Source organism: Diadema antillarum, unplaced genomic scaffold (genome assembly GCF_040938485.1).
Source record: "Diadema antillarum isolate AM-2024a unplaced genomic scaffold, OU_Dant_1.0 scf00000039, whole genome shotgun sequence".
NCBI lineage: Eukaryota > Metazoa > Echinodermata > Echinoidea > Diadematoida > Diadematidae > Diadema > Diadema antillarum.
The window spans coordinates 2,079,115-2,105,350 of NW_027270928.1; the positions used below are offsets into that span (position 1 = coordinate 2,079,115).

Below are 26,236 nucleotides of genomic sequence, written 5' to 3' on the forward strand. Positions count from 1 at the left end.
CAAGCAAAACTGTCTTATAATTTCCAGGCATGATTTTATGACATCAAACAGACAGATAGATATGCATGAGTGTTTAAAGGGATAGATAACTCAGAGACATTTACACTCTGCTGCCAAAATCTGTAAGTTGTACCACATAGAGAGAGAAAAAAAAATGAGAGGAGGCAGATAAGAGCCATTTAGTTTGAAGAGTGACCAGGCAATGAAATCACCACCAATGTTTCACCATTGTGTTCCTGCAATTATGTTGTCTTTAGTACAAAAATTTGGATTGATAAATAATGACTGCAACAATTAGTTCCACATGATCCAGGGGCCCCTTGTGTTTTATAAAGCTCCAGTGGGTGTAGTTGGCATGGTCAGTCATAATTTACCAAAGGCAGCCTTTTGCATATTGTATTAATACCTATCTAGATAATTTGATTGATATCAGTAATAAATGATGAGCTAGTTGGAAATCTATGTAGCTTAAATACATTTTTTTTTTTTCAAAAGCCAGTGTTTGATATGAGTCACCAAATTTCCATGGCTGTTCCAGATAAAAAAGCAGGAAATTAATTTTGGTGAAAGAAGCATTTCTGGCTTGCAATTTCAATATTGTGTTTCCAGAGTTTTAGCAGAGATCTTGAAAATATGTGTTGGTTGACAAAGATTACTTCTTTTTTTTTTCTGAACCCGCCCCAATTTCCCAACTAAATCCCATGCTACTGATACATGGAGGCATCCAGTGGAAAAAGGAGGCCAGGTGAAATTGGCAACTCTGTTTGGATTCTCTCCTCTGGGCATCAGTACCACTAGCTTGCCAATTTAGCTGGGTGGTTTTGTCAAATTAATGATTGATAAATATCAATTTCAGGTCTGACTATTTGCCGTGGGTAGTGATCCTACTTCCAGTGCAGTAAAGGCCTCCATTCCGACTGGTGTGGTAATTCACGGGAGCATTATAAATCAGGACATTCTTGCACGACATGAGAAACATCGGCTTATATTATCACAATGTTTTGTGCAATGCATTGTATGATTAAACTGGTCACTGAATAGAATAGACTGCTGTCTTTATAAGGAGTCTCTTTAGGATGGATGAAGGATTGTTAAAAGGTTTTGTAGAATCATGGTGTGAATTCATTTTGAATTTCATAACATTTTTCCATGGCAACAATAATTGTCACAGCTAAGAGTCATGCACCCCAAAAGAAAACAAAACAAAACAGAATGAAATTATGCACATATCAATATGGAAGTGCAAGGCTGTGTGGGGTTTTAATGCCCTTCACACTTTAAGTGCATGTTTTGGTACTTCTTGATGTGAAACTGAAAGCTGAAATTTGAGTGATGATATAAAATGCACAGAAAGCAGAGCTCATGAACAGCAGAATTTTCATGTTGTGCATATCTGTAACACAGGCAATAAAAAAAAGTTTCAGCTACTGTAAACTTCGGTTACACCCATTATAACAAAATGTCTGCAGTTTTGTTTGTCTCTGGTATTAAAATCTGCATAATTGGTCTTACTGTTTGACATTTCACAGCAGGGCAAGCACTGGGTTAGTCAGTGCCGTGAAAGTAAATACACAATCTTAGATCTTGACTAGTTTTGCATAGTAATCATATCATTACCTCCAAATAGTGTAATTATGCTGACATAAACAGTCAGGATATGAATTGATTGAATTTACTATCAAATGAATTATAATTTGCACTTCATTAGCGTGGAAGTGAAATGAGGGGAATTTAATTGATGGAAGGGTAATTGCATGAAAGGTTAAAGGGATGGTATAGTTCAGGTTGATATGAGGATTCTGGCTCCAGCCTTCCACAAGATGATTAGAATCCTTTTATTTAAAACAAAAAAGCATACATGTTCAACTTTAAGAGGTTCTCAAAGTGGTCCTAATAAAATGTGGATCCCACTATCCATAAGGACCACTTTGATTTACTTTGCTTTTTGATATCTCAACCATTTCAAACAGATCTTCATCAAATAAACCCCGAACTCCTTCCAGAACTGTACACTCCTCAATACTTCATATAAGTGGCCTCCAATCATCTCACAAAAAGTCAAAACCCAAATCTCCACCCCCACTAAAACCACACCATCCCTTTAAAGGAAATATCCCCACTCTTTACACACTAGCTCAGGGGAGCATGGATTGTGCAAAGATCTTGATAGTATCAGTCTCGTCATTATTTGTGTCTGACTAATTACCCTGTAAGGTCTTGACAGTGGTCACAATGTCTAACATGTCACAGTGATTTATTACCTTTTAATAAGACTCAAATCCAAACTTGACACGTGGCTACCAAGCATCTATAGTTAGTGATCTGATAATGGCTCTTTTAATTGCTTGTGTTAGGCCGTTTTATCACGCAGTTGCACAAGAGAGCAAGATTTTTTTTTCAGTCTGTATGACTCTTATGTGGTGATCTTAATTCTTTATGCACCACATTGTAAACCCCCTGTGTAGCACACTATTCTGAGACTGCAACACAGGCATGCTTTGGGAAAACATTCTGTTTTTCAAATCCATGTAACTTTTTATAAATGTTTATTATGCTGGACATGTAATGAGCAAAGTTGTAGAGAAAATCCTAAGCTTTGCTTTGAAATCAATTTTTATCACAAATTCATGATTATTTTTACAGGCCTGACTTTTGCGCACAAAACAATAAAGGAAACTAAGATTTTACATGAAGGGAACATCCCTTGATATTCAATCATCATGTAGTGAAAGCTACATGTGAGAGAAGCAGAGTCGCGAGTGACACTTTCATTGTTTTGTGGCATTTGGCGATTTATTGATTGGTTTGAGTGGATCTGTGCGTTTGAGCAAAATATGCAAAAATTAAATCACCACATAATGAAAGCTACATATGAGAGAAACAGAATCGCAAGTGACGCTTTCACTGTTTTGTGGCATTTGGCGATTTATCAGTCGGTTTGAGTGGGACTGTGCATTTGAGCAGAAATGTGCAAACTTGGCACGCTGTCGACTGAGTTGGGCATGCGAATGTGACACATCAAAGAGTTAACCAGCGACAGGCACCATGATCTGTCATGGCACGTCACATCCACAGACTCCTAGGGATCCGTGACTCAGCAGGATTGTACACAACAAGCTTGGAGATTTGGACTTTGAATCTAAAATCATCACTGTCTATAGTTATCATGGGGTTGGGTCATACCTTGAAGAATTTCGTCGCCAGCATTCTTGGTATTCCTCAAATGTCATGATGTGATTTCAGGCACTTTCCTCTCATCATTAATGTGTAGTAACACAGTATTATGGAAAGTAGTCACTCTGGAAGATGATGTCAGCTTCTTGATCGAATACTCTCAAGCCCATAATGTAGGAATGCAGTTGAAATTTCATGCGAGCAGGTTGGTGATGGGAGTGACTGAGTTTTGGGGGGATGTAAGGAGCCATTTGTGAGCAACAATGTGCAGTCATGAGAGATGTACAATGTAGTCTAACCAATATCTTTATCATTTGAATTGATTACCATTGTATAAGACACATATTCAAAATATATACTTTTTACTGTAAAACCAGGAATTTTCACATGTATGAAACTTTCCCAAGTTTCATGTGAAGCATGAAAGTTAATGGTTTCATGGTTTTAACATGCTTTCATGAAAGTAAACTGCACACAGAAGTTTTTGGTGTTTCTTTTTTCTTTTCTTTTTTCTTTTTGTACAGAATGCGTAGAATGCCAGTGGCAATTTGCAAAAGTTTGATGATGCAAATGTTTCTGGTTGTACACTATACTGCAAATAAAAGGGGAAATAAAAAATATCACTTGGAAAAAAGAGAAAAATATGTATCAGTTGAGGGCTTTGCTGATAAATTTCTTCAAATTATGCATTGTGTTTGTTTTGTTTTATTTCATTATTGGAAGTACTCAATTGTGTGAAAAATATGTTATCAAATGATTTTTTCCTTTTAACTTCTAAGTTTGTGTGGAGTTAATCTCATTAGCCCATAAGACTCTGCATCATACAGCCTTCCCCCTTTTTGTTTTTTTATTATTACACGTACTGCATTAAATTGGACGTCAACTGAACAAATGCTCATTTACATTGAAATTAGGAAGATTTGGTACACCAAATGATTTCCAATGTCCAAAGCTTTTTATCTTAGCTCAAATTTCATATTTTAGACTTTGGGGTTTTCTTACACTGGTAAAAGTCTTTGTACAACTGTGCAATGAACACAAACTCTTGCATGTAGCAATTAAGATTGAATTCAATAGCCAAGTAAGCCAACACATTTTATTTCTATTCTTTTGTCTTTTATAGTTTCTTTTATCCTACTCAAACTCTTCTTGCGGATTCTTAAGGTAATGCTGTTGGTTTCTCCTCTTTTTTAAGCCCCCACCCATGCATTTTGAAAGTTAATTCTTAGAAACCATACTGCTAAATTTTTTTTAAAAAATTCCATCCAGTTTCCAATAGGATGAATTTGCATAAAAATTCACCTTCAAGTTTAGATTCACTCCTCACTTTCTCAATAGTTCTTGCAAATTTGTGCAAGTACTTTGTATGTGTGTTGCAGTCTTGGGCAAGGCCCAGGAAAAGATTATATGAAGTCTTTCACTCATTCGTTACAAGATGGGCAATGCACTACAAGAGATGGAGACACAAGAGGGCGCTGTTCTAAGCAATGTCATAGAAATGGTCAGCTTACGCAGCCAGATACTGTTTTGATTACCACAGAGTTGATCATTGAGATCTTCAAATTATAAAAGTGAGAGTGGATGGCACAGAACTGTATGCATTCCTGCTTTAATCATAATCATAATGTATCCTTGTTTTTCATTCAATTTGGTTCAAAAATTTGTTCCATTATTCAACAGAACACAAATTGAGAAGGTATGCAAATGAATTGCAATACAAAGAAAATCCAAATAAATGGATGAAAAATTAATTTACATACAGATACAAATATAGATAAAGATATAGATATGACGATAGATATATGTGTAGCCCACACACACACACACACACGCACACACACAAATATCAGGACAGTACGTTGCAGCACATGACAGGACAATAGACACAAGAAGACATTTCTTTTCATTGTCAACCATTGTTAATTTTTAACCCGATGAGGACGGTTTGATTTTGCTACAACACGCATTTCCCATAGACACTTGCCCGAGTATACTCGGGACTCGTCCTCAACGGGTTAAAGTAAAATTTTCCATAGATCAATAGAGAAATGTAAATAACTATATGTACACATTCTTTTTCAATACTCCTCATTATGTTATCCATCACCACCAAAAACCTGTTAATGTTGCTGAACATTGATTTCCAAATTTTGATTTCTTACAGTTTAACAGGTTTTACACTTTGCTTTATTGAGTAATTTGTTTCATATTATTTATCTGCAGTCATCTCCAATTCAGAGCCAAAGCATTGCAAAATTTTAATTGAATCTAGATTTTTTTAGAGATCTGATGTTTACCCTGGGTTATTTTTGTTGTTAAAGTGGAGGCTAAAGTGGATTTTCCTTATATGTGTAGTGGACACTTGTTGAGTTCCATGAATACCACAACCAAAAGTAAAAAAAAAAAAAAAAAATGATGCCAGGAGTAATTTGGCATGCATCATTTGACGGCTTTTACGAGAAAGTGAAATTCATTCATGCAGATAGCAGAAAGAAGATCGGAAATTGAGCGAAAAACTGCTCAGCTTGCCCTAATGGATTTTGCATTTTCTTTTTTAGGCCTCCATTCTGGGGCACTTTTCATTTCAAGCAGTACTTGAGAAAGAAAAAAATCCATGCAGGACAAAAAAGGGGAAACCCGCAGGCAGGCCTCAGTATGATAATCTTGCATTACAATAAAGCTGGGTAACAGACGTTGTGGCCGTAACATATTGTGGATGTGGGTGTGTGTGTGTGTTTGGGGGGGGGGGTCTAAATGAAAACTGGCTTGTTTTGATATAATTGAGTGTGCTTGATATACTGTATATGCCATATATTTCGCGAGTCTAAATTTTCGCCAATCAGGAATTCCCGACGATTTCGCGAGTGGTTAAATTCACGATTGTGGAGTCCTGCACTGAACGGAGAGATGTACCCGCGTATGTCACATCCACATTAGGATCAGAGTCAATATTTTTGTGTGTTTGTAATTTCGCGAATACTACCCGACTCGCGAAATTCGCGAAAATAAAAACCTCGCAATATATTCAGCATATACAGTAGTCACAGTAAACATTTGAATAACCACAACTTTTATACCTCCATGATTAAAATGAAAGGTCTGCTAATTAGGTTCATTTTGATAAAAGGAGTGGAAGTTCTGTAAAAGCAGCTTGAAACCTAAGAAATAATCAAACTGTTCCTTCATTAAGGATGTGTCATTGACCTTTGTCACTACTTGAGAAGGCATGAGATACTTTACATTTGCCTAACTTGTTTTTTATTAATCTAATTTTCCCAATAGTTTTACTGCCCTATTTGTGAACTTTGTATGTAATCATTCACACTACTATTGATTGAAATATTTCCTCAGTAAAGTTCACTAAAAACAGAAGTTCCATGTTGCGAATTATTCTTTATAGCATCACTGGTTGCCAATGGGCAACTTCAGTAGTGTATTTTTGGCACTTGATATTTTCCCCCAAGAATGAATTACTTTTTTTATTTTGGTAAGAAGATGAATTTTACATGTGAATTGATAGCTGCTTGAGAGATGCCTTGCACCGTGTTATAAGTGCCCAAGGTAATTTTCATATTTTGCCGCAAATACTGAAGGGAAAAAAAATCTGACATTTTGATAGTGGGATTATTTGGACTGCAATCATCAATCAGTCTTTAATTATTACACAAGACTGAAAAAAGGCTAGAAAAGAGACGAAAATATCAAAGGTGCATAAGATGCTTTTGAATTGACATTTTCAGCTGAAAGGTCTTCATTGGGGCCACTGTACAAGCTTTGGAAATCATTGAGGTTTTATCTTATCCCATAGGCTTAGAATTTTATACACAGCCTCCATCAAGGTTCCACATGACTGGATTGGTTAGAGATGCCAATGTAGCATCTACAAAATTTGAAGTCAACACATATGCCATTCTGTGTTTTTTAAAGGGATGGTATAGTTTTGGCTGAGATGGGGATTTAGGTTCTTCGCTTTTTGCAAGGTAATTATTTTGCAAGGTAATTAGAAACCATTTAAGTGAGATGTTAAAGAGCGTACAATTCTAAGACAAATTCAAAGTTTATTGGATGGAAAGCAGTTTTGAAATGGCGAGATATCCAAAAACAAAGCAAAACAAAGTAGTCAAATATAAGGGTGGTCCCACCTTTTATTAGCTTCACTCTCTTTGTTTTTGGATATCTTGGCCATTTGAAAACTGATTTTTATCAAATGAATGTTGAATTCCTCTTTGATTTGCATGTTCTTTGATATTTCATAAGTGGTTTCGAAGTACATGTTTTGTACATTGTAGCTCACAAAAAGTTCCCTCCTGAATTCCTACTTCAACCAAAACTATATATCCCTTTAATATGGAGTCCTGATCATAATGCTTATGACTTCAATGCAGATCAGAGTTCCACTCCCTGGCACGCACTGAGCCTCACTTGTGGCGTCAGCGTTGTGGCTTTGCCATCATTAGTTGTAAGATCTGCAAATGTGGTGTAGCGAAGGACTGGGGAAGGCATTAGACTGTTTATGTCATGGTGAAGAGCTCCCTCTGAGAAGCAGCGCTGTGCCTGAACTTGACAAAACAGATGTTCCCTAGTTCATACATGAAGTTTGTTGAAGAAACTTAAAGGAGGACTTTCTCCAATTTGCGGGTTATAAAAGTAATGGTGTAGCTCAGTGAAGTGAAGAACGTCCAATTTGACAAAATATATGAAGGGAATCAGCTGTGTTCAAAGATCAGAATGTCATAAGATATTTGTCATTTTGTTTGGGTTACATTTCATATCAAAAACTCCTTGATTTCTTTGTGTATAAACACATATCATATTTCAAAGTTCAGAAGAATGAATGATGAAATTAAGTGTTATCTATTATTTAAAAAAAATCAGGGACTTTATCAAATCCAACTTGTTTCTAGGAGGGTTTCACAGAAGATGTCTTGAGCAATGGTAAGTGAAAATGTTTAGCAGATTACAGTGAATATACAATGATGCCTATCAGCAACACTTAAGTGGGCTAATTGTGAGACTATTAAATGAAAGTAAGTTTGCAAGCAAAAAAAAATCATCTTATATTTGTCATTGATTGGTAGAAAAATTGTTAGAGGTCTATAGCGGTATGATGTAAATGCGATAATGTCTTCTTGAATTTATGTCCAAATAATGAATTCAAAAACAATTGTGTGTGCAGGCTAGTGGAAGACACCTGGAATCTTTATGTGAAAGCAAGATAAATAAGTTGTATTGATACTGAGCATCTGAATCCCTGATGTGATAGAGGCTATGGTGTGAAATTGAAGCTGTACCTGAAGTTCAGCAACTGAGTTATTAATGACTTGCAATATCAACAAAGCATGCCAAGAAAATAGATGATGAATGTTAGTGTAGATTTTAACAAGACAGAGAAAAAGTGTGAGTTATCTGTCTCCTCTAGTGTAGGAAATGACTCTGGTTTCTCTATGATAAGGACAACATGATGACTTCTTGTCAGCCTCTTTTGAAATCGTAAGAAATGAATTATTAGGAAAAGTTTAGTACATTGTCCAAATCAAAATTTTGTTTTTATGAATTTTCAAGACTACATTTTGTATTGCTTTGTTTATCCAAAGAATGAACTGGCTGTGAAATCTTCATCTGGTGAAATCATCATCTGAAGAATCATTCCATTTTTTGTTGATATTTCTTGTATTCTTTATTCTTGAGCTTTGTGTCACTGTCTGGTAAAGGCACCCATGCCAGTAATCAGGGAAGTATTCATCCATCTCACAGTCTTGTTGCCATGGTGATATCGCTTGTAGCTTTTGGCATGAGCTGAGATTGTGCCAGTGATTTGAGAGAGTGGTAATGAGTAGAGAAACAGATGATATATGAAAGGTTGTCAGAGGAGAGTGACAGCAATAATGTCTGAATAGAAACAATACAAAGTTAGTGTAGAAAGGTGTGAAATCTGCTGCCTTTGAAACTACAAGGATGGTATGAGAACTTCTCAATTCAGATTGATCAGTTAGCGTCAGACGTGTCTCACCTTCCGCAATAGCCTCTGGAAGAGGGATGATGTATATCAGATTTCCAAAGGGTAAATATGAAAGTAGATCACTGGAGAAAGTAGGGATGAAGTGAAAGTGTAGCAATGTGAAACGTACAACAAACATCTTCCGTGGTTGGCATTTGGCAAACCTTCAAATAGATAATCACATATTTTGCCATGTAACTACACAACTTTGTTTATTTGAAATTTGTTTGTTTGAATTTTTGTCATTGTTTAGCTGGATATGCCTCTCCTTTGCTAATGGTGCTGATTTGAGCCACATGAATTTTTGTATCATGTGGACCTGGCACTGTTTTTTGTTTTGTTTTCATTGTTTATCTATTGTATTCTTTCTTGTCCTCTGTTTCTTGCATTATTCTCATTCCTACTTCCCCAAAAGCAGTATTTATCTAGTTTTCTTCTTTTTCAGTTGCTTTAAAAAGTAATGTTCTGATATACTTTGCCATTCATCAAGTCTGTCAGGGATAAAATGTGTTTCAGTCTGGGTTGTCATGGATGATGTCCATTTAAAGATGAAATATATATTCTCATGAAATCCACTCATATCAATATATTATTGTCTCTACCAAGGTTTGCTCTCTATTTTCTCACTCCACCATCTTCTGTAACTCATGTAGCTGTTTGTGTGTTTTTTTTGTATTTGGAGGGCATCATTCCTGAATCTGGGCTTTTTCACGCCATTCTTTGGTGTCTTATGGGAGTAGTAAGCAGACAAGTCCCTTCAGAATGTGTCTTCTTTTCTCCCTCTATCTCTCCCTCTATATCTTTATCTCTCTCTCTCACCCTCATATTCCCTCTGTTGTAAATGGAGCTATAGAGTTTGTCATCCTCATTTCTTGGTCTGGCATATCGGTATAAATGATGGCTTTCCATCTAGGTTCCCCCGGGACACCTTTTCACTAGCCACAGAGAGGCAGCCAGGCTCTTGGGTATCTATTCCCTCTCCTTTTGCTAGTCTCTGTAGTGTCACATCCGTCCCACAGTTCACCACTTACGCCACTCACTGATGCCATGACATTAGATACCCTGGGACTGCTGTGAGGGTAGGACATTGCAATTAGCTACGAACAAATACAATCAGGTAGGGCATTCATCTCCGCTGGTGTAAACTCCCTAAGCCTGGACCCCCTCAATCAAGGGTTCTTTCAGACGTTACAGAGCAGACGTATATTCATATGACCTAGGATAACGCAGCGATTTACTTTGAGAGTATTGAGATACTACACCTTGTAAAGTGGCAATGCAGCGTTCGGGCAACATGGTTGTTATACGATCATCATGTAATGGTGGGAGCTCATCAATATCATATGAGTTTCAGTCTCAAGTAGTGTGGACTTCTGATAACCTCCAGACTGTGTTGATACTTGTCAGCTGGCACTGTGTATACCCATAGCCTGCTTTGAAATAGAACACTAATCAACAAAGTGTGCAATGGGAATAAACATCACATACTTAAATAATGTATGAATCTGGGACTTCTGAGACTGAAAAACTGTTTTCTATGAAAATAGTAGACATTCAATTTTTTGTATGACTCTGTTGCAGTTTGAAAAGTTGAGAAGAAGTTCTTGATATTCAAATATGACTCTAGTGAAGCCTGTCCTATTGTATACTTTTGAGGGAATGTATTTCAATGTCAATCAAGATGACTGTCTATGGTATTGATGTATCGGGTACAAATTGTAGAGATAACAGTTCAAATATCAATTGACCAATAATACTCTATAAGGGTATCATTTTCACATGACCTTTGAGTGTCCTCTTGACCTGTCAATAGGTCACATTAGATAAATCAGGGTGCATGACAGAATCATTATGCATTCATTATGTGTAGCTGTTCCTGACATTGCATTGATCCTTTATAACCAAAAGCATCAACAAGAGCATTGTTAGCATCAAATACTCCTCACGTCTATAACCTCACTTCTTAAAGTAAAGTCCTGTGTTTTCATGGTAAGCAGCCACATTGCATTGGACTTGTGTGGGATTGAAGAAAACTCAAATTTAGATGAAGTTGCTCTCATTTTAACCTAAATTCAACCATAGATTGGCATAGCTTGGTCAAATAAATGGTACAAATCCCACATATAATGGAGCAAAACCAAACAGAATGATAACAAATATTTTTTAAAGAAGTAACGTTAACAGGATGGAAAAAAGCAGATTCATTTTTACCATAATTTTTGCCATTCCTGTTTCACAGGTTTTTCCAAAGTAGTGGACACACACTTCACTCTGAGAGTACATTTGTAAAAAAGCCACTTACTAGGGCAGGTCATTGACACCTTCATTATGTTTTGGTTGCCCCTCAGCTTTTGAACTTGATGTTACCCCCATCACAATTCCTTTCCGCATAGCACCAGACATTCCCTAGGTATCAGTTCTCATCCTCTGCTCCAACCCCTCTTTCCACCATCCCATAAGTTACTTGCTCTGAAGTAAGATAATGTGTCAAGCACTTAAACAGAGAGACAGAAAATATCCTTAGGTTCAAAATGAAATATTTGCAAAGTCATGGACCTGATGAATATTGGAATGCTGTGAAAAATAAGATAATTTGAAATCGCTGAGGAGTATTGAACTAAGTCACATTGGTTCATTTGTTTCTGTCTAATTGATAAAGTCATTACATAATTGCTGGGATTCAAAAATGATTCTCTCTGTAGACAGCACATTAAATCTGTTGTATTCGTATGAATTCATGATTTAATCTTGTTTTCTTCCTCAATACACCAAAATCGTTTTCTGTGACAAGGTATGAAGGCAATTTCACAATTTTTCTCATAAGTGATTTATACAACAGAAGCTATTACCTTTGTAAATGAATAATGTCAGAACTGTTGTTACTCTTGTCTATTATCATATATTTCATTATCTTTGTCATACTTTGTAAGTTATTCCTGTTTGTTGTTGTTGTTGTTGTTTTGGTTTATTTTTGGCATTGCCGTTTTGATAATTCATTTTGCGTTTAGGGATTTTAACTGCTGTTAAATGTGTCTGAAGTAATGGAGGATAAAAGAAATGGAGGACAGTATCTGCACTCCAGACAACGCCAGGTACTCGCGGAGTGGTTTTTTTTTTTATGTCTGCATAAATCTCCTCTTTCCTCCCATAGGGGTATCTCTCGTGGGAAACAAACCGCCATATGCCTAGACATCCATTTACTGCCCTAGGCTGTCAGGCTGTAGAATACCTGTACGACTTGATCCCCAGTTCACACTTGATTCTCAAGTGCTTGTGAAAATAATTGTCATGACATTAAAGATATCACCTGATGTTACAAGTATCCTGTGTACAGGTTATTGAATGATAATCATTCACTCATCAGGTTTGTTGTATTTCAACCGTCATTCATGCAAAACTGTATTCATTCCTTTTCATGTGTACCTAGTGTTGTTATTACTTCATTCTATATTCTTTCTTTGTCATTGTGTTAGTTGCAGCATATAAACAATCCAAATTTCCATGTTGGACAATAGAGTTGTAATATTGATTTGATTTATTTCAAATTAATTCAATCACTCCTGGTCAAGGAGATTGGTTTATATCACTTCATTGCAGGGCTTTGTATCTCCTGACTACAGTTTAGTAAGAAAAATTACATCATTGAAGATATGAAATGCATGGAAGAGAGGATTAAGTCAAAGAAAAACGCCTCTTTTAAAGCTTGATTCAGTTTTGGCTTAAATGACCAGAAAGTATTACCACCCAGAATGGAATGTGCACAAACATCTATTTATCATGACAGCATGAAGCAGTTTTTCACCGAATACAATTCATTGGGAAAACTGAAGCTTTGACACCATAATAGCTTTGAATGTGCCAAAATGAGTCATCAGAAATTGAATGTCGCTAGCTCTGTCACGAGCTGAGGTGAACAAATTCTGATAACTTTACGGGATGACCTACTTGACACTAGAGTCATGTGCATTGTATATGCTTGGCTGATGAGTCTATTCTATTCAGTGTCATAATTCATTAATCGTAAGCAACATCAAAATGTTGTATTGTACTGTGACATGATGAAGATGTGCTCATCCGTCACTTATTGTTAGGAATTGATTGATATCTTCTCAGGGACCACATGGCCGAATGGAAAGGGTAGACAATATATTATGACAGTGCTGTGTCAACAAAATTTGTTGTCGGGAGCATTCTAAGTCTGTAATGAGATGGAGGTATGAGTCAATTCAATTTTTCTAGATATTATCTCTCTTAATGCAACTATCTTCAATTGCTATTAAGAGGAGTATCTGGGCTTTAAGATGATTTGTTATATACCCCACCCCCCCCCAAAAAAAAAAGAAATAATGTTTCTAATCCACCGAAAAAAGACATTTAAAAAATCTACCCTTTAGAAAAGCTATTGTGGAACAACAACAAAAAATATTCAATGTGAGGTGTATTGAAATAAACTGACTCACTCGTTATTATGCACGTGACAGTAAAATTATTTAAAACTATAACATAATCATAATTTTTGTTGGTCAAGTGATCTTTGTAATTTTCTATATCTTCATATGATGCTTTCTAATCTTTGTTAGAAGTCAAGTCTGAACCAGTTTGCATATATTATGTTAATTGTTGTCAGCAAGAGAAGATCAAATGAGTTTTGTGGTTGTTGAAGAATATATCTGGTGTTTTTCCCATGTGGAAGATAATTGTATACTTTTTCAGTCCCTTTAGAGCCCTTTAGAGTATAACTTTCACAGTTACCTAGCAGGGTCAGATGGTGATATATAAAAAGACGTATACCGCTTTCAGTAACTCATGCATTTTTGGCCCGCTCCTGGTCCGAGCTAAATTAGCCCGTGCCAAGCATTAAAAATTGCGTTCAGTAACTAAAGCAGAGCCGCGCTACTTTTACGATGACCCATTCATAAACTCGGTCAAGTAAGGGATAACTGCCATGGTAACTGAACACCTCATGGACAGAGCGGAAGTGCATTTTCACGCGATATTTGATGTGCGTGCCGAGTGCTAATGAGCTGAGCAGCGCAAGCTGTGACCTTTAACCGTGAATGGAATTTTGGCCTGCGCCTGGCGCTGCTATCGTTCATAAACTCTTCGATCAGCGCCAGGCCCGTGCCTGGTCTGCTCCTGGTGCTAGGTGCAGCAGCACCAAAATAGTCCGCACCTGGCGTGGGCCACTTTGGCCCCCACCCATTCATAAACTCAAAATTTTTGACTTGGTCCGCTCCTGCTCTGCTCCTGGTCCAATCCAAGAGGGTTACTGAAAGGGGTATCAGAAAGTTCTGCGGCGACAGAGATTGGAAATTGTGTAAAGACAAAGAAGAAATTTAACTCAAAATAGAGCATCTGACACATTTCACTGACCTTTATTTTTCAGAGAACAGAGATAGACTTCTACTCATGCAGGAACAGGTGAAATGATCTATGTCAGCTTGAGTTTAGGATATGAAATGGGGTCTGAAGTGCCTTGACACTCATCACAGTGACTTGTCTAGACAGACATTTGTAAAGTGCCAAATATAGGGTCCCCTGTTTACTTCCGTGTGCCTCAAATGTCTTTCAAGAAACCACAACAAGAAATCGAATAGCCGATGGAATCAGTAGGTGTGTTCCCACTTGGGACATTGGAAGTTGTGACAGCATGAATTTATCTTTGTTGGCATTGTTGTTGCCTATTTTTATTCTTTTAAAAAGAATACAACTTCAAAGCACACAAATGTAGAAATGATATATAATGATATATTTCAATTTCTGTGTAATTGTATTCATAAGAGGAATGTGTTTCCTTCTAGTTATTATGGAAAATGATACTTGCCTTTAACAAGAGTACTGTAAAAGTGGTTTCTTTCGCGGTGGTTTTATTTTCGTGCTTTTCGCACTTTGAGGTTGAACCACGAATTTAACATCACATGAAAATGTTTTGAACTCGTCGCTTGTTATAACGCTATCATTACCGACCGCGAATTTAAACACACACGAAAAAGTCGGCACCGATGGAAACTGCGAAAGTTTCTGTACGCGAAAGAAACCACTTTTACAGTAGTCTTCATAGGTCAAGAAAATATGAACTTTTCATTAAAAAAAAAAGAAAATTAAGATTAGCAAAATTCCTTTAATACTTTCATGTTATCATTCCCCTACTATGACTTCACCAATGAATGTGGAGTTCTAGTCTTTAGTTGACAGCACAATGAATGAGCCATAGTATTAAAAGTTTATTTATGGATTGTCCAATTTTCCTTCAACATTGCCACAGTGTTTCACTAATCTGTCTGCAAGTGCTGAATCCATGTACAATAGTCATATCTCTGAGAAAACATCTCTTTAAAAGCGGAGCTCATAAAATGATGTAGGCTTTTGTGGAAAGTCACTAAATTCAACTCACTACCACAATGCAATATTTCAGTTCCATTTGAGTTTATTTTGACAAATCATTGTTGTTTCTTCTTCATTCCTACATTTTCTAGAGGACAGCCATGAATTGAATGATCAGTCGTGTCTTGTCTTGCGAACATGTTCATGTTGACAGTGCTGTTCTAAGAGTGTGGTTTGAATTTTGTACAATTCTTTTGATCGGTCGAATAACATCATGTGATGTTAATGCAAGATAACAATTATAAGGCAAATGATTTGTTCCTCCTCTGGTGACAACAGATACTCTAGCACATTGAAATAGTGTGTGAAAATATATTCATACATCAATATCATCTTTATTGCTCAAAACCATTACATGCATTTGCAGCTAAAATCTGACGTCTGCTAGCCTGATAGCAAGTGCTGCATTTTGTGTTCTCTTGGAAAGAGTTTGTAATGAGGGGCTTGTAATTGAGGGTGCAATCTTAAAATGCAAATATTACACATGCTTTATGTATCCAATCATACTTTAAGATGCATTTAGGAACGAGAAACTAAATGAATTGACTTCCAGATCTAGGGAGTAAAGATTAAAGGGGTCACTTGTATATTTGTTTTGACACTAATCAAGTATTTGATGCCAAATAGTCTGTGGGAGTGTACAAAGTACAGTGTACACCACAATGATGGGTGTTTATCAAGTCGTACAAATAAGCTGTTTGGATTAATCAACGATTGGTTCTGATATTCTACTTCTCTAACCGGTCAACCATGTGGGTCATCTCACTAACCACATGAGTGAGGACATGGTAGAGAAAGGGACAGTACTACCTGTAGCTTGGATGGACATCATATCTGTGTGCTGATTGATACAAGTATGTCTCTTGTGTAACATATGAGATTAGACATGCATGTAACAATTTATGTAGGCTCTGGAATTAGGTCATGATAGGCTTGCACAGGTGGCTCAGTACTGCAAGGGCATAATGCTGACTTTGTGAAATGTCCACCAAGGTCTGTCTGTATGGCAAACTCACATTGTAGGGTATCTGGTGATCATCTTTACTCTCTGTGGTAACCTCAGTTGCTCTTTGTGCCAGAGAACTTTCAAATTTGCAAACAGAACATGTCAGCAGGTTAAGAAGTATGTTTAATGTCTATCAAGTAACCATTCAAGTTTCTCAAATTGGACATAGCCACTTGTGATTCAGAGATTTCTGCTGCACAATGTGTTTTGATCAGTTCTGGGTTTGTGTTAGTAATCTGAATGGTTTGATATTAAAGGTACTGTTTACCATTGGGAGCAGTGATTTAAAAAATGTTCGAGATATCACATGTGATGCATATGTGTAGGTCAGTCATACCACACAACATCCTACCATATAAGCATTTTCAAATAAAGCCTAAAATATAAGAAGATATCACTATATTTCTCAATAAACCATAACTATAGACTGTATTCTAGAAACAATTCTATTATGACTATTATTCACATGTTGTACATTTAACAATCTGTCTAACATTGATCATGCTGATTAAGATTTGTACATACATTGTTTCTATCCCTAACTCACATTTTAAATCTGTTTTGAAGCACTAAAGCTGGGTTTTTTGTTTCATCTGCAAATGGTAAATAATACATGTAATATACTTGTGTGTTTTGTATACATGTGATTAGCTGCAATCACACCCACCCCAAGATTAAAGGTTCTCTAAAAGTGGATTTTTTGCTTTTAAAGGGATCGTACAGTTCTAGTTGAGACCTAATTTCAGGTTTCTAACATTTTTAGGTGAGATAATGAGAAATCTCATATAAGATATGAAAGAGCATGCAATTTTATGAGGAATTCAACGTTTATTTGATAAAAATTGGTTTTGAAATGGCTGAGATATCCAAAAAAGAACGATTCTAATAAAGTGTGGGACCCACACTTTGTAACGATCGATTTGTTTTACTTTGTTTTTGGATGTTTCAGTTATTCCAAACCCGATTTTCATCAAATAAACTTTGAATTCCTGTTAAGATGGTATGCTCTGTGCTATATCATAAGTGTTTTCTTGGTATCTTGCAAAAATTCGAAAGCCTATTTCTCATCTCAACCAAACCTGTACTATCCCTTTAATTCCTGTGTCTTGACATACACACACACACACACACACACACACACAAATGTTAACTCTTTGGATATGCATTGGCATGCGAAGAGACATTTCAGGTGCTCGGGCTCACCCTGGGGTTATTTGTTTAGGCATGTGCAGTCTGAGTTTTGCATGGCGATGCAGTGTGAACATGGCTATTACATACTCTTCCATGCATGTGTGTTTGGAGCTGCAGAGTTGATTGACAGTCTACAGTGTTAAAGGCATGATTTACCATTTGCAGATGAGACAAAGACCCAGCATTAGTGCTTTAAAATAGTTCTAAAATGTGAGTTTGGGATAGAAACAACCACTGTAAAAATTTGAATCCGTATAATCGATGTTAAGTATTGTTAAATACACAAAATGTGAACAATAGTTATAATAAAAATGTTTCCGGACTAAACTGTCTACAGTTATGGTTTAATGAGAAAAATACTGAAATCTCCTTATATATTAAGCTTTATTGCGAAAATTTCATACGGTAGGATGTTTTGTGATACAACTGACCTACACATATTATGCATCAAATGTGATATCTTGAACATTTTTTCAAATCATTGTTCCCAAAGGTAAATAGGACCTTTAAGTAAGCAGCTGTTATTTGGAATGTTATTTGCTGCATGTCAGTGGTGGGAGACTCATTTCAATGTGTGCACACACTGTGAGCATAGACATGGTCAGAAACGTGTTTTAGCGATGTGATAACAGGAGAGAAATTTACAGTGTGAAAGTGGGCATCGTCTGTGTGCTAACAGCTGATTATAATATATGATATTATTATTATCATCATTATTATTATTGTTATTATTATTATTATTATTATTAGTAGTAGTAGTAGTAGTAGTAGTAGTAGTATCATCATCATCATCATTATTATCCAGGGTAACCTCTTCAGTGTTGCCACTGCTCTACCAGAGGGCCCTGCCATTATTATTACCCAATCGTTGCCAGGTATTATACCCATTTATACACCTGGGGCAAGAGGGACATGGGTAAAAACATCTCGTCCGTAAGCACTGGTCAGCAATCGAACTCCTGTGATTGGGGGTCAGGAGTTGTAATCCAATATGCCACAGCGCCCTCATGATTATGGTGTCTTTGACAATAGTTGACTAATATCATACTATCAAAAGGAAAGTGCATTTTTGGTTCTGCATAAAATAAACAAGAACCATCTATGAAGGTTTCTGTTTTGTGATAAGCTTATGTGACACCTATTAATTTCAAGTGCAAAGACTTTCAGTTTCATCTGATAATGAATTGAAACCAGTGAATGCATGAAACACAAAACATTACTCGTAAGAAGATCTCTTTTATTTCCAAGAAGGTCTTATCCCACAACCAAGATTTAGTTTAGTTGCTTACTGTCATATCATCAAGGGTAATAGTTTGTTGAAAGTGTTGGTGTTTGTGAAGGATCACAAGGTTAGCAATAGCTTGGAGTAAGACAAGAATTCTCTCTCCCACCATAGCTCGTACTAGTGTCAAACAAATCATACAGTGAGACTGCACAGTTTGACAGTCAGAATGACACTTTAAAGTAGGAGTTACAAAACTGCCAAATTTATCTCAGTTCCACTAGGTAGGACAAAAACAAAAGCTATTATAATTATTTTGCCCATGTAGATGCCATCACAATTTTGCTTATTGTCATCTCATACTGATTTAAAATGGTCTTTGTCAGGACTTTCAAGGAAGTTTATACATCAAGGCCATAATTGTACTCTGTCTCACTGACCAAAATAAGGGGCGGTGTTCATGAAAATAATAATAATGAACATTTTTACCGTGCGTAATACACAGTTTCTAAGTGCAAAAATTATTTTTGTTGCTTTTTTACAAATGTGAAAATAGAGAAATTATTTTCACCAATGTGAACATGGTGTATTCTGCGAGAGAGATCACTGTTAGTTGACTGTTGAGAACTAGATATGACTGCATATCACATGAGGTCAAATATGGCCTTTCAGCCAGTCAGGTATTCTTGTTCATAAGAATTCTTTTCACTTTAAGGACAAGTTCACCATTATATACATGTGGAATGAGTGAATGCAGCAATATTAGTAGAACACATCAGTGGAAGTTTGGGGAAAATCGGACAATCCATTCAAAAGTTATGACTTTTTAAATTATCTGTGCAGTCACTGCTGGATGAGAAGACTACTAGAGTGTATGATGTCACTTGCGTATAACGATATTTATAAGGAAAATATAAAGAGAATTTCACAAATTTTTACTTTTTGAAAAAAGTTCGCATTTCCTAGACTTGTTGCTGACGTATACTGAGGGTAATATTATTCCCCCTCCCTTCTGAAAGAGGCAAGTCAAGCGTTCTTTTATTATGCAAGAAAAGTGAAAATATGAATTTTCTTTATGTTTTCTTTATATCATTGTACACGTGTGACATCACAAGGTGTAGTAGTCATCTCATTCAGCAGTGACTTAGCAGAAACTTCAAAAATTCATAACTTTTGAACGGGTTGTCCAATTTTCCTCTAACCCTCACTGATGTGTTCTACTAATAATATTGCTGCATTCACTCAATCCACATGTCTATAAAGGTGGACTTGTCCTTTAAGTTATTTTTATTGTGCTATTTCAATATGAATGCTTTCATTCATTTAGGAGTACTTTCTCTTCTCATGGGATATAATTTTCCTTGTTGTGACCAATCACACCCCTTATTCCAGAGATTGGTGTTGTCTGAGAAGCTCTCGCTGTATCCAGATGATGACAGGCACTTGATGAAAATGGTGATGATGAGATTTTAAGCACTTGAACTGTGGACGATGAGCACAGTGTATCTCTGTTGCGTCTTGAATGCTATTTCTCATCAACCCCCTTATCCCAGACTTTATCTGCTGTGGTGTTACACTCTGTCGTGACTCACTGCCTGGTCGATTGTCCCAGCCACTCACTTAACGAGAACAGGTATATTAATTACCGCTCTCTTTTCTCAGTAAGCCTGCTTTCTGCTAGTTCTGATGAGAGAAAAGAGCGAGGGAGAGAAGTGGTAATGAAAATATGGAATTTATGATTTGTGGACTGTGGTCAAAGAGAAAAGAGTGATTTCTGCTGGTTGTTATACTTATTACTTTTGAGTCATTACAACAGCATAATCTTCCTGTACAAATGATAAGATTTTGTCTGTCGCAAGCTGTCTCCTGTCCAGTAAGAAGCTTTGTTAGACACAGAACAATATCATTTGATTTTAACCTGTTGAGGACAAGTCCCGAGTATTCTCGGGCAGGTGTCTATGGGAAATGCATGTTGTAGCAAAATCAAACCGTCCTCAACTGATTAATCAAAAGAAAGCTTGATTGTTTGCCATGTACTTGATATATCCTGTATTGGTTCCTGTTACATTAAAACAAACTTTTTTTGATAGTTTGGTTTACATATTTTGAAATGATGTAATCATATTATCTTCCAAATTGTTAAAAAATTGATTTTGATAAGAGTTAAAAAATGTATGTGATATGTACAATTATTGCTAAGAGTCATTTTCCCTTTATCTTGCATTTTTTTACAAGAGATGCATTACCTGTTTAATGTCATTCCCTTGGTATTCAGTGTCTGTCTGTCTGTCTGTTTGTCCATTTATCTTATGATCTGTCTTCTCCTTTCTTAGCCCATCACCCTCTCACCATTCATCAACACTTTTTCATCTACTGTCACAAACCCTTGCTGTCATTCTGGGTTGGGAGACACTTTCATAATGCACTTACAGTAATTGCAGCTACTGTCAGCAACATAAACACAACAACTAACTAGCTGTGAGCATGGCATTTGTTACCATGGGAACAGCAAAATTGCTTGTGTACTTTGTGAAATTGGGCCAAGATTGAAATAGCGCACTCTGTGGTTGTCTACCATTCAACTGCTTTTCTCTTCAAGATAACAAATATTAACTCTGGTTGCTGATTAACTAAATTCATCTTTCTAGCTATACATTGTTTTTAATCCTATCGAAATATTGACATCTATATAAAGACAAAAAATCTCCATGGAACAGTGCCCCCCCCCCCCCAGTCAGATTCCTTAAGCCTTTTTGTCAGCACAAGATATTCCCAGAAATCTTTTTGAGATGATTGATGCACAGTCCGATCCATCGCCATGTGTGAATTGCAGTGCCGTATGTGTGCATGAAGATGGTTATTAGTGGTGTGTTGTATCTGTTCGTTGATCCTGTACTCTGTCTCGCTGAACTGCTAGAGGTCTCCCCTCAATCCATCAAGAGCTACCTCCTTTGGGATCAAACATCCAGCAGCTTTTCATTTCCTCCTTAATCAATTATAAATGTAAAATGGAAAGGAGATGACAACAGTAGGAGACAATATGGAATATGTGGTTTGTATGTGTGTGTGTTTGTATGTGTGTGTGTATACTTGTGTCTGTGTGTTTAGGGTGGGGGCAGTTTTTTTTTGTTTTTTTTAATTTGTGGAATCTCACGTGTGAATGTGAATGCTGAATTTGACCCAGTTATATCACCCACTTTCTCCAACAATAGCCGGGTTCACACGTACACCAATTAGCGGGATACAAATCTCGAGATTTGCATCGCGATCGTCATCCCGAGTTTTTTGCACGTGTGGACAGAAAAAACCCGAAAATTAGCGGGATAAGCATCGCGATGCTAATCCCAAGAAATCTTGCGCTGGTTCGTCAATTAGCGGGATAATTGGCCGCGCGCTGGTACGTGTGAACGGTCGGGATTACAATCTCGAGTTTTTACATCCCATCATGCAATGCGCACATCACAACAGCCAGGCCTCTGCGAAGAGGTCCTTCACCTCTTTGGAGCACAACAACAACAGCGCGCGAACCACACCACTGACGCGTAAAAGACAATAGACAAAGGTAAGTGCGCGCAAGCAGTGATAGAGAAGGGCGCTGTGTGACCCAGTTTGCAGGCTTTGTTGTTGTCTCTATCGGCAATTAGCGGGATAATTCGGTACGTGTGGACGCTCGCCAAATTAGCGGGATACCGATCGCGATCGCCATCCCGCTAATTTGGTACGTGTGGACGCTCGCCTAAAAACTCGGGATGAGCATCGCGATCGTCATCCCGCTAATTTGTACGTGTGAACCCGGCTATTATTGCATTTTGGCCCATTTACACGGCAATGACAATTCCAGAAATTTAAATATGGTAAATGTGGTGTTTTACTCCAGAGTCCCAACCACAGACCTCCATGAAATGAGGTGAATATTGTGTGTGTCGAAGAAGTGATGCCTGCACTAGTAGTACAGTGAAAATAGAGGAGGAGCTGGCCTCTTGATGGGAGGGAAGTGATGTCACAATACTTTGTGTCATGTGACAAAATCTGTCAGTTTTCATTGGTCAAAAGTTGCTCTTGCACACTTCTACTTAAACCTGGGGAAATTAAATAGTCACAACATTTGGTCATTCTTTCTGGGCATCGTGTCTATTTGCCCAACAACTTATACCATATTTGCATAAGGAAAGAAATATGTTATTTCACAATATTGTGATTGGTTCTTGAGGTTATGAAGTTTTGCTGGTAGTATGGCAAGCCAAATGTCCCATAAATGCCATAAACTGAGTTTATTGGCAGTAAAATTCAGTTCTTTCAGTAAAAAAACTTAGTTTATTGCATAAAAACGTAGTTCATTAGTTGATAGGGTAAGTTTTTTGGTGATAAAGTAAGTTTATCAAGTGAAGAAACTTGTTTTTTTCACTTGATAAAGAGAGATTCTATCGAATAAACCTGGTTATCAACCAACCGATAAACTAAGTTTATAAATTTTGGATTTATATGACATCATTGGCTTGCCATATGGTAGTTTATTCATCATATCCTCTGCAATCAGTTTATGTGGTTTTTGTGGACAAGTCTCTTTGTATTCATCCCTTTCATGTTAAAGAGACTTTTAACTCAGGAAATTATGATTGTTATTACAGTGTCATAAAGACAGGAGTTGACACATGGTTTGATCCATGTATGGTCCTGATATATCTTTTTTCTGTGGAACAGCTAAAAAGTTACTAAAGCAGGCAAAGTACAAGTACACTTTGTGTAATATGAATATATTTCTATCACACAGTGAATTATAGTGTATGCAAACATAAGACTTGGCAAGAACTATCTCTACAATAGATTGTATTATCTGCTGTATCTTGCATTTTTAGTGACTCAGGCACCAGTAAGGAGCAATTTCACTGTTTCCTCTCCTTTTATATTTCTGACAAGTGTATTTTGGGCGTCAATATGAAAAACAAGTGTTCATTGTACCTTTTTCGTCATGGGACTTGAAAACTTTAAAATAAACAGGAATAGGAAAAGGGACTGTTTCTACATTGATGTGTAACCCTGTGGAGTGATGCGTGCATGTGATATGAGTATTTTACATCCATGAGTCGGGTCTTGAAGTTGTCTTCACAAAGATAAACTAGGCCATCATACAGCCTGTGTTCCCCTGTTTGTAGTAATTGAGGTAAATAAAACATCAATTAAGCAATCATCGGAATGTAAGATTTGTGAACACAATATCCTGGGCACAATTCAAGCATTTTTGAGGCATGGCAACTTAAGAAGCTGCCACTAGAAGTTCAAGAAAGGAAAGAGCATACTGTATACGGCAAATATTTCATGAGGTTTTTGTTTTTGCGACTTTTGAGAATCAGGTGCTATTTGCAAATTTAAAGACATGCAAAAATATTCACTCTGATCCTGATATGAATGTGATGTGCACATATTATTTCTCCGTTCAGTACTGTACTCCGCTATCACGAATTTAACCACTCACAAAATCATTGGGAAGTTTTGATTTGTGAAAATTAAGACTCACTGAAAAAATGATGTATACAGGAACTTGGTGACATTTCATGCTATCTGATTAGTAGAAATAGCACTTGTGGATTACTGTAAAAACGCGAAATTAAAATGCATGCAAAAAGTTGTTGTCTATACTGTATGCATTATATGCCAGTGGCAAATTTCATGCCGCAAAAAGGCCCGTCGGGTCCAATTCGCAGAAATTTTCATGCCCTGAACATTTTTTGCTCTACAGTAGGTCTTTAAGTGGTCTTCACGAAGATGATCGAATCAATCATAGGATAATACTGCTTTCGAGAGAGAACACGTACCTTTAAACAGTGCAAACATATGCAGGGCTTAACAAGATCAAGTAGAGAAACGCATGAATAAGTCTGAGAGTCTGAAGTTCAGACCACAAGACTAAGCTTCTCTCTAATCTATTTACGTGCCATCTGTCTTCAAGTGCAATCAAATTACAAGGAGTGTGTCACTGTCTCTCATGGGCTTATCCATGGTGCTGGTTACCATGGTATTGTATAAACGATCAGATTTGTCTGAACTTTTCTCTCGAAAGAGAAAAGGGGGAAGGGGGGGGGGACTGGGGGTATTTTTGTCAGAGGAACGATGGCTGTAAGAAAAATAGATGGCCAAATTTGATATATATAAGGTAGTGAGCAGACGACGTTGTGTGCTGCTGGTTGCTACAGTGTACTTATTTGATTACCTCTGATATCTCCGTCGGTCACACGACACGATAACATCAGAAACAAAATACGACAACAACAACAACAGTGGGAATGAAAATCATGTCAAAATTGTTTTAAGGGAAGTCTATGTCACCATTTTCTGTTTATAGTGATACAGGTCATGATTTATCCAAAAGCAAATGCCATCTTTCACCAGCATGTTTGAATGGCTTGAGATGGTGGATGGGCTCCGTTCATAGCTGCCTTGTCAAATGTCATTCATGCTCTCAAATTTGTGCAATGATTTACAGCGCATAACCTGTTCAGTCCTAATCTAGAGTGTACTTGAGTTTATGATATGGCCTGGCCGTGTGAGATGATTGTAGATATCATATCTTCCAAAACATTTATTTTCTCTGTTAGTGTATTGTTGTTGTTTTTTTTTTCTTTTTTTGTTGTTGATGTCTTCGGGAACGGAAAGTGTTGTGTGACACATACCCATGGTATTTTGTTTGCATCAAGCTATTGTGAAAAACTTGAAACTATTTTGAGGTTTAAATATTGAAAAAAAAATTTTTTTTTCTATGGTCTTCTCATAGAAATCTTACAGTATGTTTATAGCATAATATCTATGATAAACATTATTTTCTTGCGCTGCATGATTCACATTGCATAGCTACAGTACGAAGGTTATATTAATCAGCAAGGTTTACATTTCTGAGTACGTGACTCAATTCATCAACTCTTTAAGGACCAGCTGGAGTTAACATTAGTGGAAGATCTAGTCATTTATTGAATTTTTAACTTAAAAAATATATATATAATATGAAATTACACAAACATCTAATTGATAGCATGCGTTTTTCCTCTGTTTCTTACAATTTGTACAGGTTGTTGCATCCTAGACAGCTTTTTACTGTTTAGTTACCAAACAGTCAGAAGCCTTTGTCATTCATCAGACTGAGTATCATCATTTCTAAAGTGCAAATCAGTGGATGAAATGATGTTATATATGGGTAGATGAATTTAGTTTCTTCATATATAAACCATAATCCATACAGTGAACATAGAATGGATTTATATTATGACTT

At 36.7% G+C, this 26,236-nt stretch overlaps 1 long non-coding RNA gene across 1 annotated transcript in view; it reads left to right on the top strand.

Annotated features, from left to right (window-relative positions):
- Window positions 1–26,236, top strand: part of LOC139711142 (uncharacterized) — a 108,204-nt gene that overhangs the window by 81,325 nt on the left and 643 nt on the right. The window lies entirely within an intron of this gene.